The sequence below is a fragment of the Corvus hawaiiensis genome, chromosome 26, assembly GCF_020740725.1.
Source record: "Corvus hawaiiensis isolate bCorHaw1 chromosome 26, bCorHaw1.pri.cur, whole genome shotgun sequence".
Classification (NCBI taxonomy): Eukaryota; Metazoa; Chordata; class Aves; order Passeriformes; family Corvidae; genus Corvus; species Corvus hawaiiensis.
In genome coordinates this window covers 28,115,243-28,135,157 of record NC_063238.1, presented here as the reverse complement: position 1 = coordinate 28,135,157, position 19,915 = coordinate 28,115,243, and the positions used below count along the sequence as shown (strand labels likewise).

Below are 19,915 nucleotides of genomic sequence, written 5' to 3'. Positions count from 1 at the left end.
CTGGTCCTCACCCCATGGATTTTATGCTTGTGTATATATTTGCCTTCTCAACTGACTCACATGCCACATCTGAAAACATGAGCAGGTTGGACCTCCAGGTGCTTTTATCTCTCTGAAAATAAAAGGGGATATTTGTGCACTTCTATAGCTAGAGAAGGGCAAATTACTTACCTTACCTGAGCAAGATAACAGGAAGAAATGAGAAAATACCACCTTCCATTTTTGCCTGTTTTGCAGTGTTGGCTACTGAGAAGTCAGTGGCAGATATCTCTGAGGTTGAGATTTGAAAGCTACTAGAAGTCTTGCAGTAGAAATTTATGTTGTCCCATTATCATGGGATATCACGGTGGTGCAGCTGCTAAAAATCTGTATTATATAGCAGCTTGAAAAAAACTCAAATCAACACAACAGTTCAGGTATTGTGTGTTTATTCTATGTGTGATCATTAAACATTATGGATTGTTATATTAATTAAAAAAAAACTTTAAAAAAAGTAATTAATTAGGCTGATGATGTTATCAAGATTTTTAAGGCTGAAATTTAGAGTGATTAAAAGCATCTCCATGAACTTGATTCTGCAAAGGTAATGGAAGCAAGGAATATGTTGCCACATAAGAATTTCATGTGATACACTGTGTGGAAAACAATGCTTGTTCACCGTTATAAATGTAACATGTTGACACTTAGGACTTTTAGTTTCATTGCATGCTCAGCAAGTGGAGTAATTCCACTACTTTTTGGAATAGGAACAAGTGATAAAAGGTAAACTGGTTTGTTCTGTAAGTACAATGAATTAATTGGTTCTGAAAGCATTAGATGTAAATGACTGAAGAATTGAGGAAAAGAACAGTAGACAGGGACAAAAAAGGAATTGCCAGGGTAGACACAACATTTTTTTATTTCTCTGTAACTTAGGGATCAAATCAACCAACTTCAATATGTGAAATAGATTCTATATTAATAGAAATAATTCTATATGAAAGTCGTGTACTAATATAGAACTGTCCAAAATGTTACTCTAAATTATCATTACAAATGAAAACCTAAACAAAACAGAAATTAAACTCACAAGGACTGAAAATATTTAAATAATTTGTGGAAGTTTAGTCAGAAAAAGAGCTATCCAGAGAATATTACAAACAGCTAATGGGGAATAAAATAAACCTTTCAAAATTAATAGTTAATAAAACAAAAATATTAATATTTTAAACAACAGAGACTAAGAGAAAAAAAACAGCAAAGAAATTATAGTCCATTTAGAATACAATTTGAGACCTGAAATGGAAATAAAGATGAGAACATCATAATGTGAAAGTCCTGTAGATCTGTATAATGTGAGAAAATTCTGTGTCATAAGACATGGCATTAGTAACAAAACATTAAATAACAGACTGATGATGTAATCAAGGTTTTTAAGGCTGAAATTTAGAGTGATTAAAAGCATCTCCATGAACTTGATTCTGCAAAGGTAATGGAAGCAAGGAATATGTTGCCACATAAGAATTTCATGTGATGTTACACTGTGTGGGAAACAATGACAAAAAAACACAGTTAAAAATAAAATAGAAATATCAGACAGTGGCAACTCGTATTTAAAGGTAAATCTTGGGATGGAAGAAAAGGTAAATTCTCAAAATGGCTGACTTTGGTCTTCCCAAAGTCCCTATATCCCTTTAAGAGATTTTTGTCTTTCATAGAAGGTAAAACTATACTTCACAAGGAGAAATTTGTCAAAATTTACAATATAAGATAAACTGCTTGAAGGGCATATTGCTGTGCTCTGTTTTTGTAATCTGAAGAAAAACTCGAAACTGATTAGTTGAATGGGCTAAAGAACACCAAAAAATTGAAAGCTCAGATATCACAGGGATGACAAACATTATAGGAATGTTTCTTTGTTAAAAATTCCATTATTGTTCATAACAGGAAGTTGCAAGCTACAAGCAAAATTTGCAGAGAAAAACGCTGTAATTTTCAATGAACATGTAAAATACAACTTATCCATCCCAACTAGCCATATTTAAGGAAATTGTGTATTCCTGTACGGATGTCATAATTCTTTTGGTTTTGAATTATTGAATAGTTTCTCACAATTTTCCTTTGTTTGCAACAAATGTGAAACATGGTGAATATGTGTTTGTATATATCAAATTGAAAATGAGAGCAACTGTTGTTGAAATGAGAATTTTACTAGGGAAAAACACTGGTACTGTGCTGTCTGTTAGAAGAAGGATATTGTTACACAGGATACATCTATTCCAGAGTCCTAGTTCAGATTAGAAGAACTGAATTTGTTTCACTTGTCACTAAACTAAAAGGGCAAGAAAATGGTGGTGACCTTCATTTTCAATTGGAGCTAAGGCTACTCCAGAGGAATTGCTCTGCCTATGTATATGTCTGTGTCTATATACACATATTTATATACATATATATATGCATGCATATTATATATACACAGACAATACATATAGAAAGAGAGTATGGATGTTGGTCCTCAGTTCCTGTTTCACTCCACATGTTCATTCCTAGTGGGCTAATGCACGGTACTCATTGTTAATGTACAGACAGAAGTATTCAAATAGTTCCCTGGAACCCTGTTCTGAACACACTTCATCGGTCTGAATTTCCTTTTTAGCAAGTTTTAATGTCTGGGAGTGAAAAGCTGTTGAATATTTTTCCCCCATATTTTTGCATCAAACTTATTTATTATCACAGCATTTGCAGCCAAAGTAATGCTGAGTGTCTGCATGCTTGAAAAATATAGTATGCTACTACTGATATTTCATATATAATATAAATAGTCAGTACAGCTTTAAATGAATATTGCAGTAGATTTATCTAATAAATATAGTCATGAAATTATGGGGAGTTTCTCTGATGCCTCATATAAAGTCTAAATTCAACCATAAGTTTCTTGAAACAATTGTTTGAATTCAAATTGGGCTATTTCAGGATGATTGAAATGTTGCAGTCTTCTGCATTTAAGAAGTCTGCTACTGTATCTTCATGTTCCTGTTACATTTATGTTCTATCCCATCTGAACTACTTCTAATACAGGGTGATTGTTATGAAATATAACTCTCCAAAATATGGATATACTTTCCAATTATTTCTCAACATTTAAAAAACTCTTTCACCTATGTTCTAAACAGGCTCTGCCAGTCTTCCAGCTTCCCCGTGGATGATTGTGTTTTCTCACTAATGCAAGAACAAAAAAGTATAAATCGTTTATAACGTCTTCCTCTAGACAATAAATTAGCCTCAATGAAAATGTGTGGTAGTTCTCAGAAAACAAAGCAACACAAAACTCTATCACAATCCAAAAGGCATCTCAAAGCTTTTTTAAAAGACCAAGAAGGAGGAAAAGAAACTTGCCACTTTTTCACTTGTGATGAAAGGTGAGACAGAGGAAATATTTTCATGCATCAAACTTAAGAGTTGATTTTTAAAACAAAATAAATATATAACTGAATCCATCAAGGGTGAAATTGGCAGTGATCCAGACATCCCTGGACACAAGATTAGAGAAATCCTTCAGATGAGTGTCTATAATAAATATGGACAAACTACTCAGTGGGGGAATGAAATGGGAAAAGTTATTTTCCTAGGTGTTACATTGAGGCTAACAGCTTTGGAGGACAATCAAAGGAGGAAGAAAAGATTGAAGTCTGTAGTTCTGTTTGTGGAAAAACAATTGATTAATCTGAATAACAGATTACAATTACATTTTACCAAAGCAGAACAATCACAATTATGCAATTTAGTAAAAGATAAAAATGCAGAAATGAGAAAGTGTGCCATGTTTTTGTTCAAGAATAAATGAAAGAATTACATTTAGTTCTAAAGGAAATGTACTAATTTCTAATAGATGAATATATTTTCATTTTCAGGGCTTAAAAAAACCTCCAGCATTTACAAATATGTTACAATGTAGAGGGATTTGGAAATAATTAAGCAGGTAATACTTACCAGCAATTTCATCATATTGTTCTGTGTCTGGCTCCTTAAGTATCTGGAAACAGGTCAGAGCAGAATGGCCACCACGTCCAATCTTACAAGGTCCTCCTGCCTCTTAAAACATTTTTCAGGGGAACCCTAACTGAAATACATCAGTCCTTTAGAAGTTTTGCAGTGTTATCCAGTTTGTTGTCAGTCTTTAGACAGGAATCCTGTGTTTTCTTATTACTTTCTTTCATGCAGTACCATAGATTTAGTATGATTATGAGTACAACAGTAAAATCTGGGGCTGAATAAAATTAAAATCTTACTTGAAGATCAAAACAATTACACTCTGCATTAGAGAAAAGAAATTCCAGGACTTCACATAGTTAAAACCTCACTGAAATGTCAGTGAATGTATTCTGTTTTATCCTCTTAGAAATTTGAGTTCTGGTTTAATGTTGATTGGTGCCATATTATGGGGCATCAATATTGAAATGTACGCACCATCAATATCAATTAGTGTAAATACATTTGCTTTTGTTATAGGAAACAAATTATACATTCCACTTTAAATTGTACACTTTGGGGATGACAATTTTAAGTCCTTAAAGCAGTCATAAAATAACAAAAGCTGTAAGCAGAGAAACAGTCCAGTCAACAGTTATAGTTAAATAATATTGACAAAAACACCAGTGCAACAGAGCTCTCAAAAATCACTGTTGTAAGCAGATGGATTAGGGATTGAGAAGATATGGAATATGTTCCAAATAGAAACACCAATTTATCAGATTCTGACAACACTGAGTCTGCAAAAAACATTAAAAGGGAGGGTAGCCAATAATAAGAATTGATAATAAAAATAAAATAAGCCAAAGAAAGCACTGAGTGGAAGGACAAAAAGAGAAGAATTCTTTGCGCTTATGTAAAGTCCAGTTAAATACTAGTATAGAAAATCATAAGGAAATGACCATTAACACAGAAAAATATGAGTAAAGGAAAATTTCTGCCACCAAGAAAACATTTCCTTTCCAGGATATTATACGTTAAAGGAAAGCAAATTATATACCTTGTTGGTTTGTTGGTTGGTTGGTTGGTTGGTTAGCTTTTTGGGAGGAGGGGGGATTGTTGGGTTTTGAGTTTGGGTTTTTTGTTGGTTTGTTTGAGATTTTTGTTGGTTTGTTTGCTTGTTTGTGTTTTCTTGCTGTGTTTTGTTTTTATCACCTTTCTGTGCATGCTACCATAAACTGGGAATTTAATCTCTTAAAAACAACTTGGTGTGTTTTTAAACATAATTTCAGATCACTTTCAATGTGCTTGAAACACATTCAATCAACAGGGTCTCTCTTATCTTTAAACTAAATGTTTTTACAATAAATAATTTTGTAAGCATGTTTTTAAGGCGAAATATCCTATGTACACGTTTAAACCAGGATACAGTGACAGAATCTACAGAAGAAGTCTGTCTAGTCTTGTAATTGATGGATTAAAAGAAGGGAAAGGAAAAATACTGTTATGGAAAAAGGGTCAATGATGAGCATCTGTGCATATATCATCAATTGTACTGCAGGTGTTTCTGAAAGGCAAACGCCCACTCATAGCCTCTGTTTGTGAGACACATAGCACTAAATTATGCAATTCTCATTCCAAATCCATTAAGGGTACTATAAGGCTTCAAGTTATATCAGTAATCCAAGTCAATGTTTGCATAATTTTACATCAATTGTTAGGAGTTTGCACTTAAAAAGGGCCAAATCAGAACCTAAAATTACAGTTTAATGGATAAGGAAATAACTAGGGGCCAGCCAATCAAATCTACAAAGCAAGTTAAAAAAAAATGCAGATCTAAAATAACTGCCTTCCTGGCCAGTGACAAGTATTCAAGGAAGTTGAAAGCAAAATGCTTTTCATAAAGAAAAAGGCTCAAAATAGGTAAAAATTTTAAGTGGTTTACACGTCTCAGAAAAAAAGTGGGTACCAACATCCCTGAAACTCGGATTTGAAATAGTAATTGTGGCTGATTGTTTGGTGCTAAAAAGGAAAAAATTAAAATTATAGAGGATAAATTAATAGAGTTATCAATACTGACAGTGACCTTACATTTTACATTTAAAAAAATATTTAGAGTAAACCTTTTGAGAGAACATGAAAAATTAAGTAAGTGCTGCTAATTTCTGCTGATTTGAATTTTTTGCAGTACTGTACATTAAAAGTATCCTAGTTTTCTAATAAAGGATATGTATGGTGCTACCATGTGCCTTTTTTTCTTTACTCCTTTCACGAGATTTTTCTACCCTGAAGTGCTAAGAGGCAGCTGAACAGGCTTATGGAATCAACTTCAGTATTGGGAGCTCTGTGTTAAGCAGTCTTTCCTCTCTGACGAAAGCAAGAAGGATTCTGACTGTCTGACAATCAACTCACCAGCTCTTTTTAATATTCTGAAACCTTCCTTGAAATTTCTGAAGCAAAAGAGCTTTTCAAAATCTCTCCTGCTGTAGTCTCTGAAATATTACACTGATACTTTATGTAAGTATACACCTCTAGGGGATTTTTTTCTACATTGCATCCTTTAATTTAAAAAGAGATCAATTGTTTTCCAAAATAACTGTCTCTTATTTCTCATTAGGAAGAGCTATATAAAGGAAGATGATCTAGAATTGGGACACTTTCTTCATCTAGCAGCACCTAGAAACTGGAAAGCCTCAAGAAACTTATCCTGCATGAAAATACCGAATTTCTCTAAAGAGTTTGGGTTGGGTTGGGTTTTTTGAGGTGGGGAGTTTTTTGGGAGGGGTGGAGGAACTTGGTTGGTTGGTTTGCTTGGTTTTTTTCCCAATAATGTTACTTAGAGGTTTGGCTGTTGGCGTTTTTTTTTTTCTCCTACAGAAATAGTCTTCTTTCTGTTTTGCTAGTTAAATTACCTTTGTGACACCTGTAACTTTGACTACTTCAGAAATGCAGATAACAAACAAAGGAAATACTGAAATTAAATTCCAGTGGAAAAAATTATGGAAAAAACTTCAGAGAATTTGTGCATTTGGTCTGTAAGACATGCTTGTGGGATTCCCTTTATTTTATTTCTTGGAATTAAAGAGAAATTAAGCTTTTGCTAGTGGAGCACACTTTCATTTAAAAAAAAATTCCATGTGAGTGTCTTCCCTTCTTTCTCACCGCTTGTAGAATGGGCAATATATTTGAACAACTAAGAAAACATACCAACAAAATCAAAAGTTGGTATATTTCCTATCTGTAAACACGTAAAAGAATCAAACTTATGGAAAAGGATTTTTTTTAGAAATTTAGCTCAAGCACAGAAAATATCCATTTGTGAAATGTCAGATGATAAATTGACTGATTTTTTTACAGTTCAATAGATATTTTATTGTGCATCTGTTCTTTTCCTCCAATCTGCTTTGTTCTTTCTGAAGCTGCAACAATGAAAGAAAAGCCCTTGTAATTAGTTATTGAATTGAATGCCAGCAGGTCTTAGAATTTAACCTCAAGGTTAGTGAAGAACTAATATATCACTTATTATGGCTGGCTTTTTTGTAGCATCCTCTGTTAATAGGACCCAAGAGACAAAGAATAGGCATAATCATATCAACAAAACATGTCGCATGCTGCACAAACATGCTACAAACTGATCACCCTTATGAACATATCAAAAAGGGCTTTATAGCCCTGGCAGCATTTTTCAGAGATACTCATAAGAATGAGTTAAGGGGGAGCATAATTCTCCCTAAGACAGAATGTCTCCTGATGTCCTCATGCACAGATGCTTGAGAAGCCAGAGTTTTAATTGTTTTGGAGTTTTGTGGTTAAGGTCCAGCACTTTTAATGGAGTGTATTAGAAAGTAAAGCTCAAGGGAGTCCAATACAAGCAGAAACACATGGCAACTAACTTCTTATTTTTTTAAAAAACCCTGCTCAGTTGCTCCACAAAAGTTGTCTTACAGTAAGGCTTTCTTTTGGAATTCAGAAGGATAAATTATAGAGAAAGTACAAGGTGGTCAAATATACTGTAGAAAAATCTCAGAGGCATGCTGTAACATTGATGTGCTCCTCTCCAGGTTCTGGTAGGTCTTCTTCAAGCTGGCATCAGTGAAATTTGAAAAGCAAGTTACATGGTTTATGGTCAAGAGAGATACAGTGATGAGGTGGGTTTTATGGGGAAAAAAAAATTATTATTAAACCAAAGGAACTTTAGCATATAGCAGTGTTACTATATCTTCCTCCTGAGAAAATATGTCAATGAGTCTGAATTCTTAAATAAAACATACCATTAGAGTTACCTTTTGCTATGTTTCTTTTCTTTCCTTAGTAAATGATAGTGAGTAATCTCTGGACAGCTGGTGAAGTTACAAGATTCAGATAAATGCTTCCCAGGTTGCAACTTGGCTACAACAGAAGAACATGACATGAAAAATAAATGAGCATACAAAAATGCATAACACTACTTCTAGCATTCTTTTTTCTTCAGAACTTCTTTTTCTTCAAAATAAAATCTGAACTTGAAACACAAATTTACAGAATATGAATTTAAAATTTATTTTATAGACTTTTTAAATTGAGAAATATGAATGTTTATATCTTGGGTAGATCTTCTTGCAAATTGAAAATCAATAGGAATATATTGGTGTTGTACCATTATTCAAGCCCATGGTCTTCAGTTTTCATGAATTAGGTTGATTGTTGACTCATGAAAGTGGATCAATCCCATTAGAACTGAATGAAAGGCAGTGAAAGTAGAGCTACTGCTAAATTAGCTTGAGAGTTATTTGTTCCTGCTACAGCAGGGATTACTGTAACACGCATATATAAAACCAGGAGTCCCATGGAAAGGAAATATATATGGACAGATTCTTGGTAGATGTTTCAGAGATGTTTATTTCTCCAGCCGCATGGCCGGGGCTCTGCTGAGGAACTCCTCCAGTCACGGGACCCAAGGGTCCTTGCCCACACAGGGAAACACAAACCAACCAATGGGGAATGAGGCTGACCAGGGGCTCAGGAAACCCTGTGCCTCCCCTCAGGGCCCCTCTCCCAGGGCTACATGGCAGGGGGAGGAGACCCCAACATGTTCCTGCTTGATACTATGAAGTATCTCTTCTCTCAATTGGTTTTGTGAGGTTCTCACAGTAGAAAGGCTCAAGATACCACTTAGAAACAAGAGTTAAAGAATGTACAAGTTTAAACATATAAAAATAAAACAAGTTGTTCCTTAATCAATGCATCAAAGAATCTGGATGCAAAAAGGAATGGTTGGTGCTTCATACCAAAACCACAAATCACAGTTGGAAGTTCAGTTCACTGAAAAATTATTTTACTGTCTGAATTGTATCTCAGAACTCAGAATGCAATGGGTACAAATGGATATAACATTTATTTAATATATGGCTATGTATTTTATTGCATTTTTTAACGTAAGAAGTGCATTCAGACAATGAACTAATGAATTTATCATGACAACTTATGCAGAACAGAATAATTTCTCAATTATCATTGTTGTATTTATTTGGTATCATTCTGAAAAATCTTTAGATGATATTTCTTGCATGTATATATATATATATATATATTTTAGACAGTGTCCCGTTTATTTATCAAAAATATAATCCTTTCCACCAAAATATTGAAGAGACTAAGTTTCTATTATGCAAAAAATTATTTGATTTGAGGTCAACTTTCATTCTCTTTTAAAAGTTTAAAATAATTCAGAATCTAAGGAAACCAGTTTTATATAAAACAAATGGTTTTTGGTTAATTGATTTTTCTTTTACTTTATCTTTCACCCTAATTTTGGAGGAAAAAATCCTTTAAAATGTTGCTGGAAACATTTTGTTGCTCTTTTGAGACCCTCCAGTGAACTGAAAAACCTATTATTTACTCAGCACTTCCCTTTAGCTTTGCTTTTTTTGCACAGGTATTCGGTTGCCTGGGCTGCAGTGACCATGAAATGGTGGAGTTCAAAATCCTTAGGGCAGCAAGGAGGATGCATAGCGAGCTTACTACCCTGTATTTTAGGACAGCAGACTTTGACCTCTTCAGGGATCTGCTTGATAGAGTACTATGGGATAAACACCTGGAGGGAAGAAGTAAACCAGAAAGCTGGTTGATATTCAAGAATCGCCTGCTCCAAGTTCAGGAGCAATGCACCCCAACAAAGAGGAAATCAGGCAAAAATTCCAGGAGGCCTGTGTGAATGAACGAGAAGTTCCTGGACAAACTCAAACGCACACACAAAAAAAAAGCCTACAGAGGGTGGAAGCGAGAATAGGCAGCCTGGGTGGAATACCGAAAAGTTGCCTGGGCAGTTGGGGGTCCAGTTAGGAAAGCTAAAGCCCTGATAGAATTAAACCTTTCCAGGGCCATCACGAGCAACAAGAAACACTTCTTTAGGTACGTCAATGGTAAAAAGAAGACTAAGGAAAACATGGGCCCTGTACAGAAGGAAACAGGAGACCTCGTTACCCGGACGTGGAGAAGGCTGCAGTACTCAGTGACTTTTATACCTCAGTCTTCACTGGCAAGTGGAGTCACACTGCCTTAATCACAGAAGACAAAGGCAGGTACTGGGAAAATGAATAGAAACCCACTGTAGGAGAAAATCAAGTTTGAGAACATCTAAGGAACACGAAAGTACACAAGTCCATGGGACTTGATGAGATGCGTCTGTGGTTGAGAAGTCATGGCAGTGAAGTTTTCACTCACTGGAAAGGAGGAAATCTAAGTCCCATTTTTGAAAAGGGAAAAAAGGAGGACCTCCCCCTTTTCCTATTTCTATCTCTCCCTCTCTACCTCACATTTACTGTTAAATAATCCATACTACTGGCTTTGGCATATGTTCTCCTTTGCACCTCAATTCAGCCAGAGGCATCTCTCTAATAATTTTAATAACATTGTATTGGCTGTTAAACAGCAACCACAGGAATGCAGAAAGTTAGGATTTCATTCAGGTTGTTCTTCTGGAAGCTTTAAATCAGCTAAGTGCTTTAGTGTCAAATACTTGAGATGGAGTCATGACTGATGTATTGAAGAATTTAAAGACTGACAATCTGGCCAATTATTTGCACTAGTTAAGGCTCTCTGACATATTTTTATGCTGTTAGTCTCCAACCAGAACTTGTTTATTCTCTCAGAAGTTACTTGTCACTGGATATTTTCAGTAGTGACACATAATATTGACAAGCACTGAAAGCTGTATCCCATAATAGTTTTTAAAACGAATTGTATGCCTCACTGTCTTGTTTCATATATCATTATTTCAGTAGTCTACCAGGAAGGAAAAAAAAGGGAGAATATTAAATATATTCTTATGGCACAGAATTTGGGGGGGGGGGGGGAGGGGGGGGGAAGCAAAAAAGAGGAAAATACAATGAGTTATAATTAGATAACACAATGTTACATAACACTAGAAAACACCTCAACTATTTTATCCTGTTTCCCCAACACAGGAAAGACATTAATCAGTTGGAGGGAATCCAGAGAAGAGCCACCAGGTTGACCAGAGGAATGGAGACCCTTCCCTATGCGGAAAGGCTGGGAGAATTGGGATTATTCAGCCTGGAAAAGAGAGGGGTTCAGGGTAGCCTAATTGTGGCCTTCCAGTTCCTGAAGTGAACTTACAGGAAAGATGGGGCAAGGCTTTTTACAAGGGCATTTACAATGGGTTTAAATTGAAAGAGAATAGGATTAGATTAGATATTAGGAAAAAAAAATCTTTACTGTTAGGGTGCTGAGGCACTGGAACAAGTTGTCCAAGGAAGTTGCATATGCCTCATCCCTGAAGGTGTTCAAAGCCTGGTCTAGATGAAGGTTTCCCCACCCATGGCAGGGGGTTTGGAACTAGATGATCTTCAAGGTCCCTTGAAGTACCCCAAAATGTTATCGTATTCCATATCTAACTGTGTCCAAACTTGTTACTGTCTCTTTAAGAGCTGGTGCTATGGCTGGATATGGAACTGCTAGGGCCTGAGTTTGCTGATTCCTTTCAAAAGTCATAGTACCCAAACCAAGTTCTCTTTTGCCTGGTGTCTTTTTCTCAAGGCAGAGGCTTCATGTATTTTGGGATTTTTTTCTAGTTTTGTTTCTCCTTTGCATCTTGGACTGACTCAAGGCAAATTCCAGGAGTGCCTGCTTGAAGTCATGGCCCTGTGCCCAGAAGAATGGAGTGCCTGCTCCATATCCAAGGGCCCACAGTTCTCCAGCAAGGAGAGGTGACACCAAGTCTTTCCAGCCCAGCTGCTTTGCCTTGCCTTTCCTTGTCTTGCCGTCTCCTGCCAAGAGGAAGGCGGAGTCTCTTCATGAGTTCTAGCCCTTGACTGAGTACCAGCCACCAGTGTTCCAGCCGCCTTTCTCAACAGAGCTGCTGCTGCCAGAGAGATAAGTGAGGGGGAAAGGCTGATGCCATTTTCCCTTTGTCTCCCTACATATAGTTGCCCATGGCAGCAGCCATCTTAGGAGGGATCACTCCGCCGTTTTAAGTTTCTCTTTGTTCCTGGGGGGGGAGAGGTTAATGAGATCTAGCAGTTTTGTATCTAGTAATTATTTACTGTTATTTCTTTTGCCTGTTGCTGTTTTGTTTCTTAGTAACAAGTATAACTCACTTGCTAAACATTCATTGCTCTGATACTGTCTTGTTTTAATTTAAAATTCTGGATACAAAATAAATGCCTCTTTCTAAAATAGGTCTAACATCTTTTGCTGCTAAACTTCTATAATTTTTTTTTTTTCACCAGACGTCTTGATAGAACACTGGAAAAGAACAAGTGAAAGCAGAATATTATTTAGTATATAATGCCATATACCTATGAGAAAGCAGAATATTATTTAGTATATAATGTCATATACCTATGGATGTGCTTATTTACAATGCAAACAAGCTAGTAGTGATATGACAATAATATTTTGGTATCTTTTGCTGTTAGTACTTTCCCACCACGGCAGATCTTTTTTATATACAAACTGACACTTGTATTTTCATCCTGAAGTCAAGTCATAATCTGAATGTCTGACAATGTGAGTATCCAGATTGTCGATAGATTTGGCAAGAAATAGACAGATACAAAGAAACCTTCAATTTCTCAAAAACATGCTCATGTTTCTCAGCTGGGAAAGAAAATGCTTATGTAATTTGAATGGATATACTTTAAAAAGTTCACTTTTAGAAAAGAAATCTGGCCCTATGTAGGAATTATCACATATGAATATGTATGCCAATGTGCACTGTGATACACATGTGCGTGCCACCAAATATGATATATAACAAGCAGCTGTAATCTGTAATTAAAATATTGAAGTGTATGGTTCTTCTGTGTCTAGGACCTGAAAGTCACATGTCTTACTTCAATCTTCTACTGAAATACCTAATTAATTTGGCCTATTTTAATAACTTCCAGTGAATTTAGTTGAAATTCAAGATGAAAAAAAAAGCAGTTGCACATGTGGAGGAATAATCATAGAATCATAGAATAGTTTATGTTGGAAAAGATATTTAAGATCATTGCATCCAGCCATTAACCCAGTACTGCCAAGTCCACATCTAAACCACATCCCTAACTGCCACTTCTGCAGGTCTTCTAAGTATCTCCAGGGATGGTGAACCAACCACTCTCCTGATCAGCTTGTTTCACGGACTGACAATCCTTTCAGTGAAGAAGTTTTTTGTAATATTCAATATTCAATAAACCTCCCTGGTGCAACTTTCTTCTTGTCTTGTCAATTGCTACTTGGTAGAAGAGCCCAATCCCCACATGGCTAAATCCTCCTTTCAGAGTGTTGAGGAGAGCAATAAGGTCCCCTCTGAGCCTCCTTTTCTCCAGGCTGAACAATCCCAGCTCCCCCAGCAGCTCCTTGTAAGACTTGTGCTCCAGACCCGTCACGAGCTTTGCTGTCCTTCTCTGGACATGCTCCAGCAGCTCAGTGTCTTTCTTGTAGTGAGGGACATAAATGAACACAGGATTCAAGGTGCAGCCTCACCGGGGCCAAGTACAGGTGGAAAATCACTTCCCTGGTCCTGCTGGACGCTCTTCTCTGATACAGGCTACGATACCACTGGCCTTCTTGACCACCCGAGCACACTGCTGACTCACGTTCAACTGTCTGTTGTGGTTTAACTCCAGCCAGCAACCAAGCACTGCACAGTCTTGTTCAACCCCTCCTAGTGGGATGGGCAAGACAATTGGACAGGAAAAAGTTAGAAAACTCATGGGTCAATGTAAAGACAGTTTAACAGGTAACGCAAAATACACATACACAAGCAAAGCAAAACAAGGCCTTCATTCACCACTTCCCATCTGCTGGCATGGTGTTCAGCCAGCTCTAGGACAGCAGGTTTCTGTCATGCATGATTCCAAACATCTCTACCTTCTTCCTTATTCCCCCCTCTCTATATATTGAGCATGATGTCATAGAGCCTGGAATATCCCTTTGGCCTGTTGGGGTCTATTGTCTATTGTCTTGGCTCCCCACCCAACTTCCCACCCACTCCCCACCTTCTTGCCAGTGTGGCAGTATAAAAAGCAGAAAAGGGCTTGACATTGTGCTACTCGCCAATAACAAAACCATCTCTATTGTTTACACTGTTTTCAGCCCTTTTAAGACTCAGTTATTAAAGTTATTAGAGATACCTCTGCCTGAAATTAAGGTGTAAAGGAGACCATATGCTGAAGTTAATAGTATGGATTTTATTTAATAGTAAGTGTGAGTTAGAGAGAGATAGAAAGAAATAGGGAAAAGAAAAAAGGAACAAGAGTAGAAAAGTATATTGTTGCTGCCTACCCCGAGGTGCAGCCTGGCCCCGGGACTGCCCAGGCACGTCTGGACTTGTCTCTGCCATATGCTCTAAATCCCCTTTGTTCCAAGTATGGGTAAAACTTGAAAGTAGTACAGACTCCCCCAAAACAGAGTCCAATTGGCTGGTTACCCCGGGTCCACCCCCAGCTCTCCCCTTTCCCTTCCCCCGAATAAAGTCAGCATTGCAGCTGGTTCCGCCCCCTCTTGCTCCTGCCTCCCTTCTGTGAACAGTCTCTCCCGTCTCTCTTGGGACAGGAGGAATAAAGAAAACAGGAGTACAGGCACAGAGTCTGGGCTATAGTTCTACTCTTTGCTTCTGCTTTGACGATAACTTTACAGCTAACACTTGCCACGTATCGGAACTGCTGAGCTGATGGATCATCCGTGCTGTCTCTCTAGGCAGCCTGAGGCTTTCCAGAGCAGAGACTGGTAAATCTGACGACTGAGCGAGCAGTGACTTTCGTCAGTATATAATGTCCATGACAAGACTTGATTGTTGCAATTTTGATGTCTGTTGGTCAAAGTTGGTCACTGTGTCAACCCATCAAGGGTGGAAAAAACCCACCAAAACATTAAAGTTCCCTGGGTTATAGTCACTCAGGTTCAGGTACCTCCCCTGGGGCAGGAAATTTTACACTAAATGATGTAATACTGTGGATCACAGGACACTTGGTGAGTATTTGACAATTTCTAAGTCGTTACAGCTGCCTATTAGGTCAGTGAAGTTGAGTCAATTACAGCCCATCATGGCCCATCAGCAGAGATGAATAGCTTCAAGCTACAGTGTGAATGTCCCAGTACTTTACCCAAAAGGGAGTTATCACAGCTGAGTTCACTTGTGAAAGGACAGAGACAGACAGTACCCTTATCACAGGGTTTGCCTGTTTCCTTATCTCTTTTCTTATCTCATTCAACACCGAGCTGTAACCTGAGGTGATGAGTGTGCTCACCGTCTGCACCTGGGCATTTAAGTGGTCGATTGTTTGAGTCATTCACCAGTCCAGTTTCCCACAAGCCCAAATCTGAAACACAGCCCCATACTAGAAGAGTTACTAGTTCCACTGTGAAGAAAATTAACTCTATCTCAGCCAAAACCAACACACTGTTCACCAGCATCCCCAGGTCCTTTGATGGGCAGCTTTCCAGCCACTCTTCCCCTATCCTGTCGTGCTGCAGGGGGTTGTTATGATCACGTGCGGGACACAGAACTTCACCTTGTTGAACATCACACCATAGGCTTTGGCCCAGCAATCCAGCTGGTCCAAATCCCTTTGAAGAGCCTTCCTGGCCTCCAGCAGATCAGCACTCCCACCCAACTTGGTGTTGTCTACAAGTTGACTGAGGATGCACTCAATCCCCTTGTCCAGATCATTGATAAAGACATTAAACAGGACTGGCCCCAGCACTGAGCCCTGGGAGACACCACTTGTGATCGGCCACCAGCTGGATGTAACTTTCTTCACCACTCATTTCTGGGCCCAGTTATTTAGCCAGGTTTTTACCCAGTGAACAGTGCATGTGTCTAAGCCATGAGAAGCCACTTTGTCACCGAGAATGCTGTGCAAAATGGTGTCAAAGGCTTTACTAATGTCCAGGTAGACACATCCACAGCCTTTCCCTCATCTACTAAGTGGGTCTCCTTGATATAGGAGATCAGGTTAGTGAAGCAAGACAGTAAGAGTGGATAGATGATTTTTCTCTCTGTCAGCAGAGTTCATTGAAGCTTTGAAGGGAGGACATACTAGCAGTCTATACAGATCCACAGTCCTTGGGTGAAATACTCTACTTGCTAGTGAATTTTATGGGCTCTCTTTCAATGATAATTTTCTCCACGCTCTACTAGAGAAAGTTACCATCAATAGGGTAGAAGATCCAATAACTATTCCTTCATTTTTCTTGATCTATCATAATCAGAAGCAGGCTGAAATGTTTTTTGGACTTACCAGTAAATCAAAAAAACATGATTTATAACTGAAGTATCCTTTATTTCAAAGTTTTTTAAAAAATGTAACCAAAGTGATTCCACTGTCACTCATTTATAAACTCTTCTGATGACACTCAGGAAACTATAAACATGACCCATTATTTTTAAACCAGTGATAATTCTGAGTTAGTGATAACTCCATTAGTAACAGAGATTACTTTATACCCATAGTGCTTACTTTATACCCATAGTGCTTACTTTATACTGAGCACCTGGATTCTTGCTGATTCTATCCAAAACGCTGTAGTGTCTAACAGCTGTTAATAAGAAGAAAGCCAAAAGGATATAAAATGAAAAACTGTATTTTAAAACACCTGAATTATTCAAACCCTTAAAAACAGACAGCAACTTAGCAACCAAAAATGCGTTTATAGTGTGATGCAGTGGCTTAAAAGAAAGTCAATCCATGGAACTGTAAACTCAAGTAGGACAGCACAACTGAGACAGCATACCCATTTGTGGCACGAGTTTCTAAACCAGTGGTGGAACAATTGAGAAGTGTGCTAAAAATAATACACTACATCTACAATGTCTCATGATCAAAGTCTAAGGAGGCTGAATTGGAGCCTAATGTTTTACTACTCTGCAGTGACAGCACTAAACAGATTACATTCTTGTTAATTCAGCATTCCAGCACAATTTTGTCATTAGACTGAACTGCTTTTGGAAGAAGTTTCAGCTTCCACCTGGGATATGTCACATGCACGTCTCAAATTACACATTTCTTCTCTTATCATACAGCTCACTGTGGCTTATTTACCATTAATCAATATGATCAACTAAAATGGGAAGGCTAAATTGGTAATAAAAATGTTTATAGCAGTACAATCCATTTACATGCAAATACTCAGGCTTGCACCCAGTAGGAAGCTAGGGAAATAACCTGGAATGTGGTCAAGAAGTTTGATAAAACTATAGTTTATGCATTCCTAATAGCTGAGAATTTAGTTGGTTTTTTTTTTCAACAAATGTTTTAACCCTGAAAGGGGGTCAAGCAGGACTAAATTACAAATTTCTTCCACTTTGAGGTTTATTAAACACTGGAACATCTCACCCAGGGGGATGCTGCAGAATTTACTGTGGTAAACATTTAAACCACAGATTAGATATAGTACAAAAAAGTAAGGGCATAATGCTGTAATTATTAACATCTATGACTGACTGTTCTGCAATAGATGTGCATTATTTTCCTTTTTGGCCTTAAAATTTGTGAATCTATCAAAATGTAGTGAGGAAGGCCTCTGTAAAGTAATTGTTGTAAGCTATTTGACCACAGAACTCTACACATCCAGAGAAATCAAGTAGACTTGCGATTTACACATAAGAAACAATGTAAGAATGTTATCCTGTTTCAAAAAAGGGAGGCTGAGAGTACAGTACAAAGAGCATGAATTATAACAAAATCTGTAGGAAGTGAGTTTAAGTGGTGATTAATTAAGGCCACACCCCAAGGTATTTCACACTTTATAATCTTGTTCTGTTCCATTTAGGAAAGACAGTGAAAGGATCTATCAGGTCATGCTAATTACAGGGGTATTAGCTTTGAAATTTATGGAAAAACGGAACATGAAAAAAAAATAGCATTTAATTCCTGTTCATTTTGCTTCACTTGGTGTGCACCTACATAGCAGACTGCCATGAAATTACTACAGTGTCATTTTAAATGAGGAGAAATGGGTTCGTTCCACAGTAATCTATTTCTTATTTGATCTTAGGTTAATTTACCCTTGTCATCAGGACATAGTAGGCACTTCCATTAAACACATTTCTACCTGTCAGATACCTTTGAAGGCACAGGGAGGCTATTCAAATTGAATTGATACACTGAACACTTGAACTTTTAATACTGAGAATACAGATAGTAGAATAATGAATCCACCTCACTAAAGTTAATTTTCTAAACCTTCCTTGGCCAGTAAAGCTCCAGGATCAATGTTTATGTATTTTTATTTGAAAAACTTAATTTTCAGAAATTCTGACTCTGTAAACCCCATTAAAGCTAATGAAAAACAATTTTTAAAGTAACAACTGATTAGAAATATTTCAAGAACCTTTGTCGGAAGCTGCTCTATGTTGACCTACATCATTACATAAAACATCTGCTTTAAAGGAACAGCATCAAGAGACTATCTTATGAATTTCCCTAGAAAGCACAGGGTTTGCAGCCTTTATGGTAAACATTAACAATTTAAATGAGCATTAGATATGTACAAACAAATACATAATATTTATTTACATTCTAATCTAAAAATTAATTTGATAGTTTTTAATGAAGTTATAGAACCTCTTCTAAATAATTTGAGTAAAATTCTAGTCACTTTGCCATAAACTCTACAGTCTCATCTGATGGGTAGATAATTTGGTCTCTTTAGTTCCTTTCAGTCTATTGTGAAATTAGAAATTTAGAAATTAACATGCTAAATTAAGCTAAAAAGAAAGTTGTTAGTCCTAAACTCAGAAAGATGATTCAGAGATTTCCTAACATGAAATCAGTTTATGTAATTCAAAGATAAAATTTAGAGAGTTTAGCCATCTTTAAATTTAATGGAACAAATATGTTGTTATTGAAATATACAAAAGAGATATAAACCAAATATTGCTATAGCTCTAAAATTATTAGAATATTGTTTCATATGCAACAATGTTTTGTTAAACAGTCATTCTAAAAGCATACATTTTAATTTGCTTAAAAAAACCATGATTGAGGGTAGTAGAAAAAACTCAGTGCATTTCTGCTACAATTTTTATTTTATTCTGTAAACCTGCACTTTTCAAAAAAGCAATTTACTCTTTAGTTGAGTGCTTTTCCTTATTACAGTTTTATATCTGCAGTTCCTCTGGGAGGAAAAACAAACCTTGCTTACAAGGAAAAAGCTGCAGGTCAAGAGACAGCGTCACCAGCATGTTTAGCATGTTAATCTCAGCATTTCAGGAAAAGCTTTGTTAATTTTGTCAGCCAGTCATTAAAAACAGAGTTGCATAATGCTCAAGTTAACCATATGCCTTATTTTCTTTGAAGGGAACATAATGTCATAGGTTTCTTCTTTCCAATTGTGTGAGGATTTTTGTTTCTCTTTTGTAGAAATGATTGTATTTACAACATCACACTGGGCATCTTCTAATGCCAGATTTCATTCATAAAAATGTCCCAGAAGATCTGTCTCTTCCATTGTTCTTTCTCTCCATAACCAGTTTGTT

The 19,915-nt window shown here is 36.8% G+C and overlaps 1 long non-coding RNA gene across 2 annotated transcripts in view; it reads right to left on the bottom strand.

Annotated features, from left to right (window-relative positions):
* LOC125317144 overlaps positions 1 to 19,915 on the bottom strand; it is a 58,539-nt gene that overhangs the window by 8,343 nt on the left and 30,281 nt on the right. Inside the window, exons 2-3 of one of the 2 annotated variants that reach the window (XR_007199948.1) lie at positions 8,232 to 8,337; positions 3,970 to 4,099 (exon numbers count right to left, since the gene is read on the bottom strand). This is a non-coding gene — a long non-coding RNA (uncharacterized LOC125317144). The remainder of the gene's footprint in view (positions 1 to 3,969; positions 4,100 to 8,231; positions 8,338 to 19,915) is intronic. The other variant, XR_007199949.1, reaches the window with a different exon arrangement.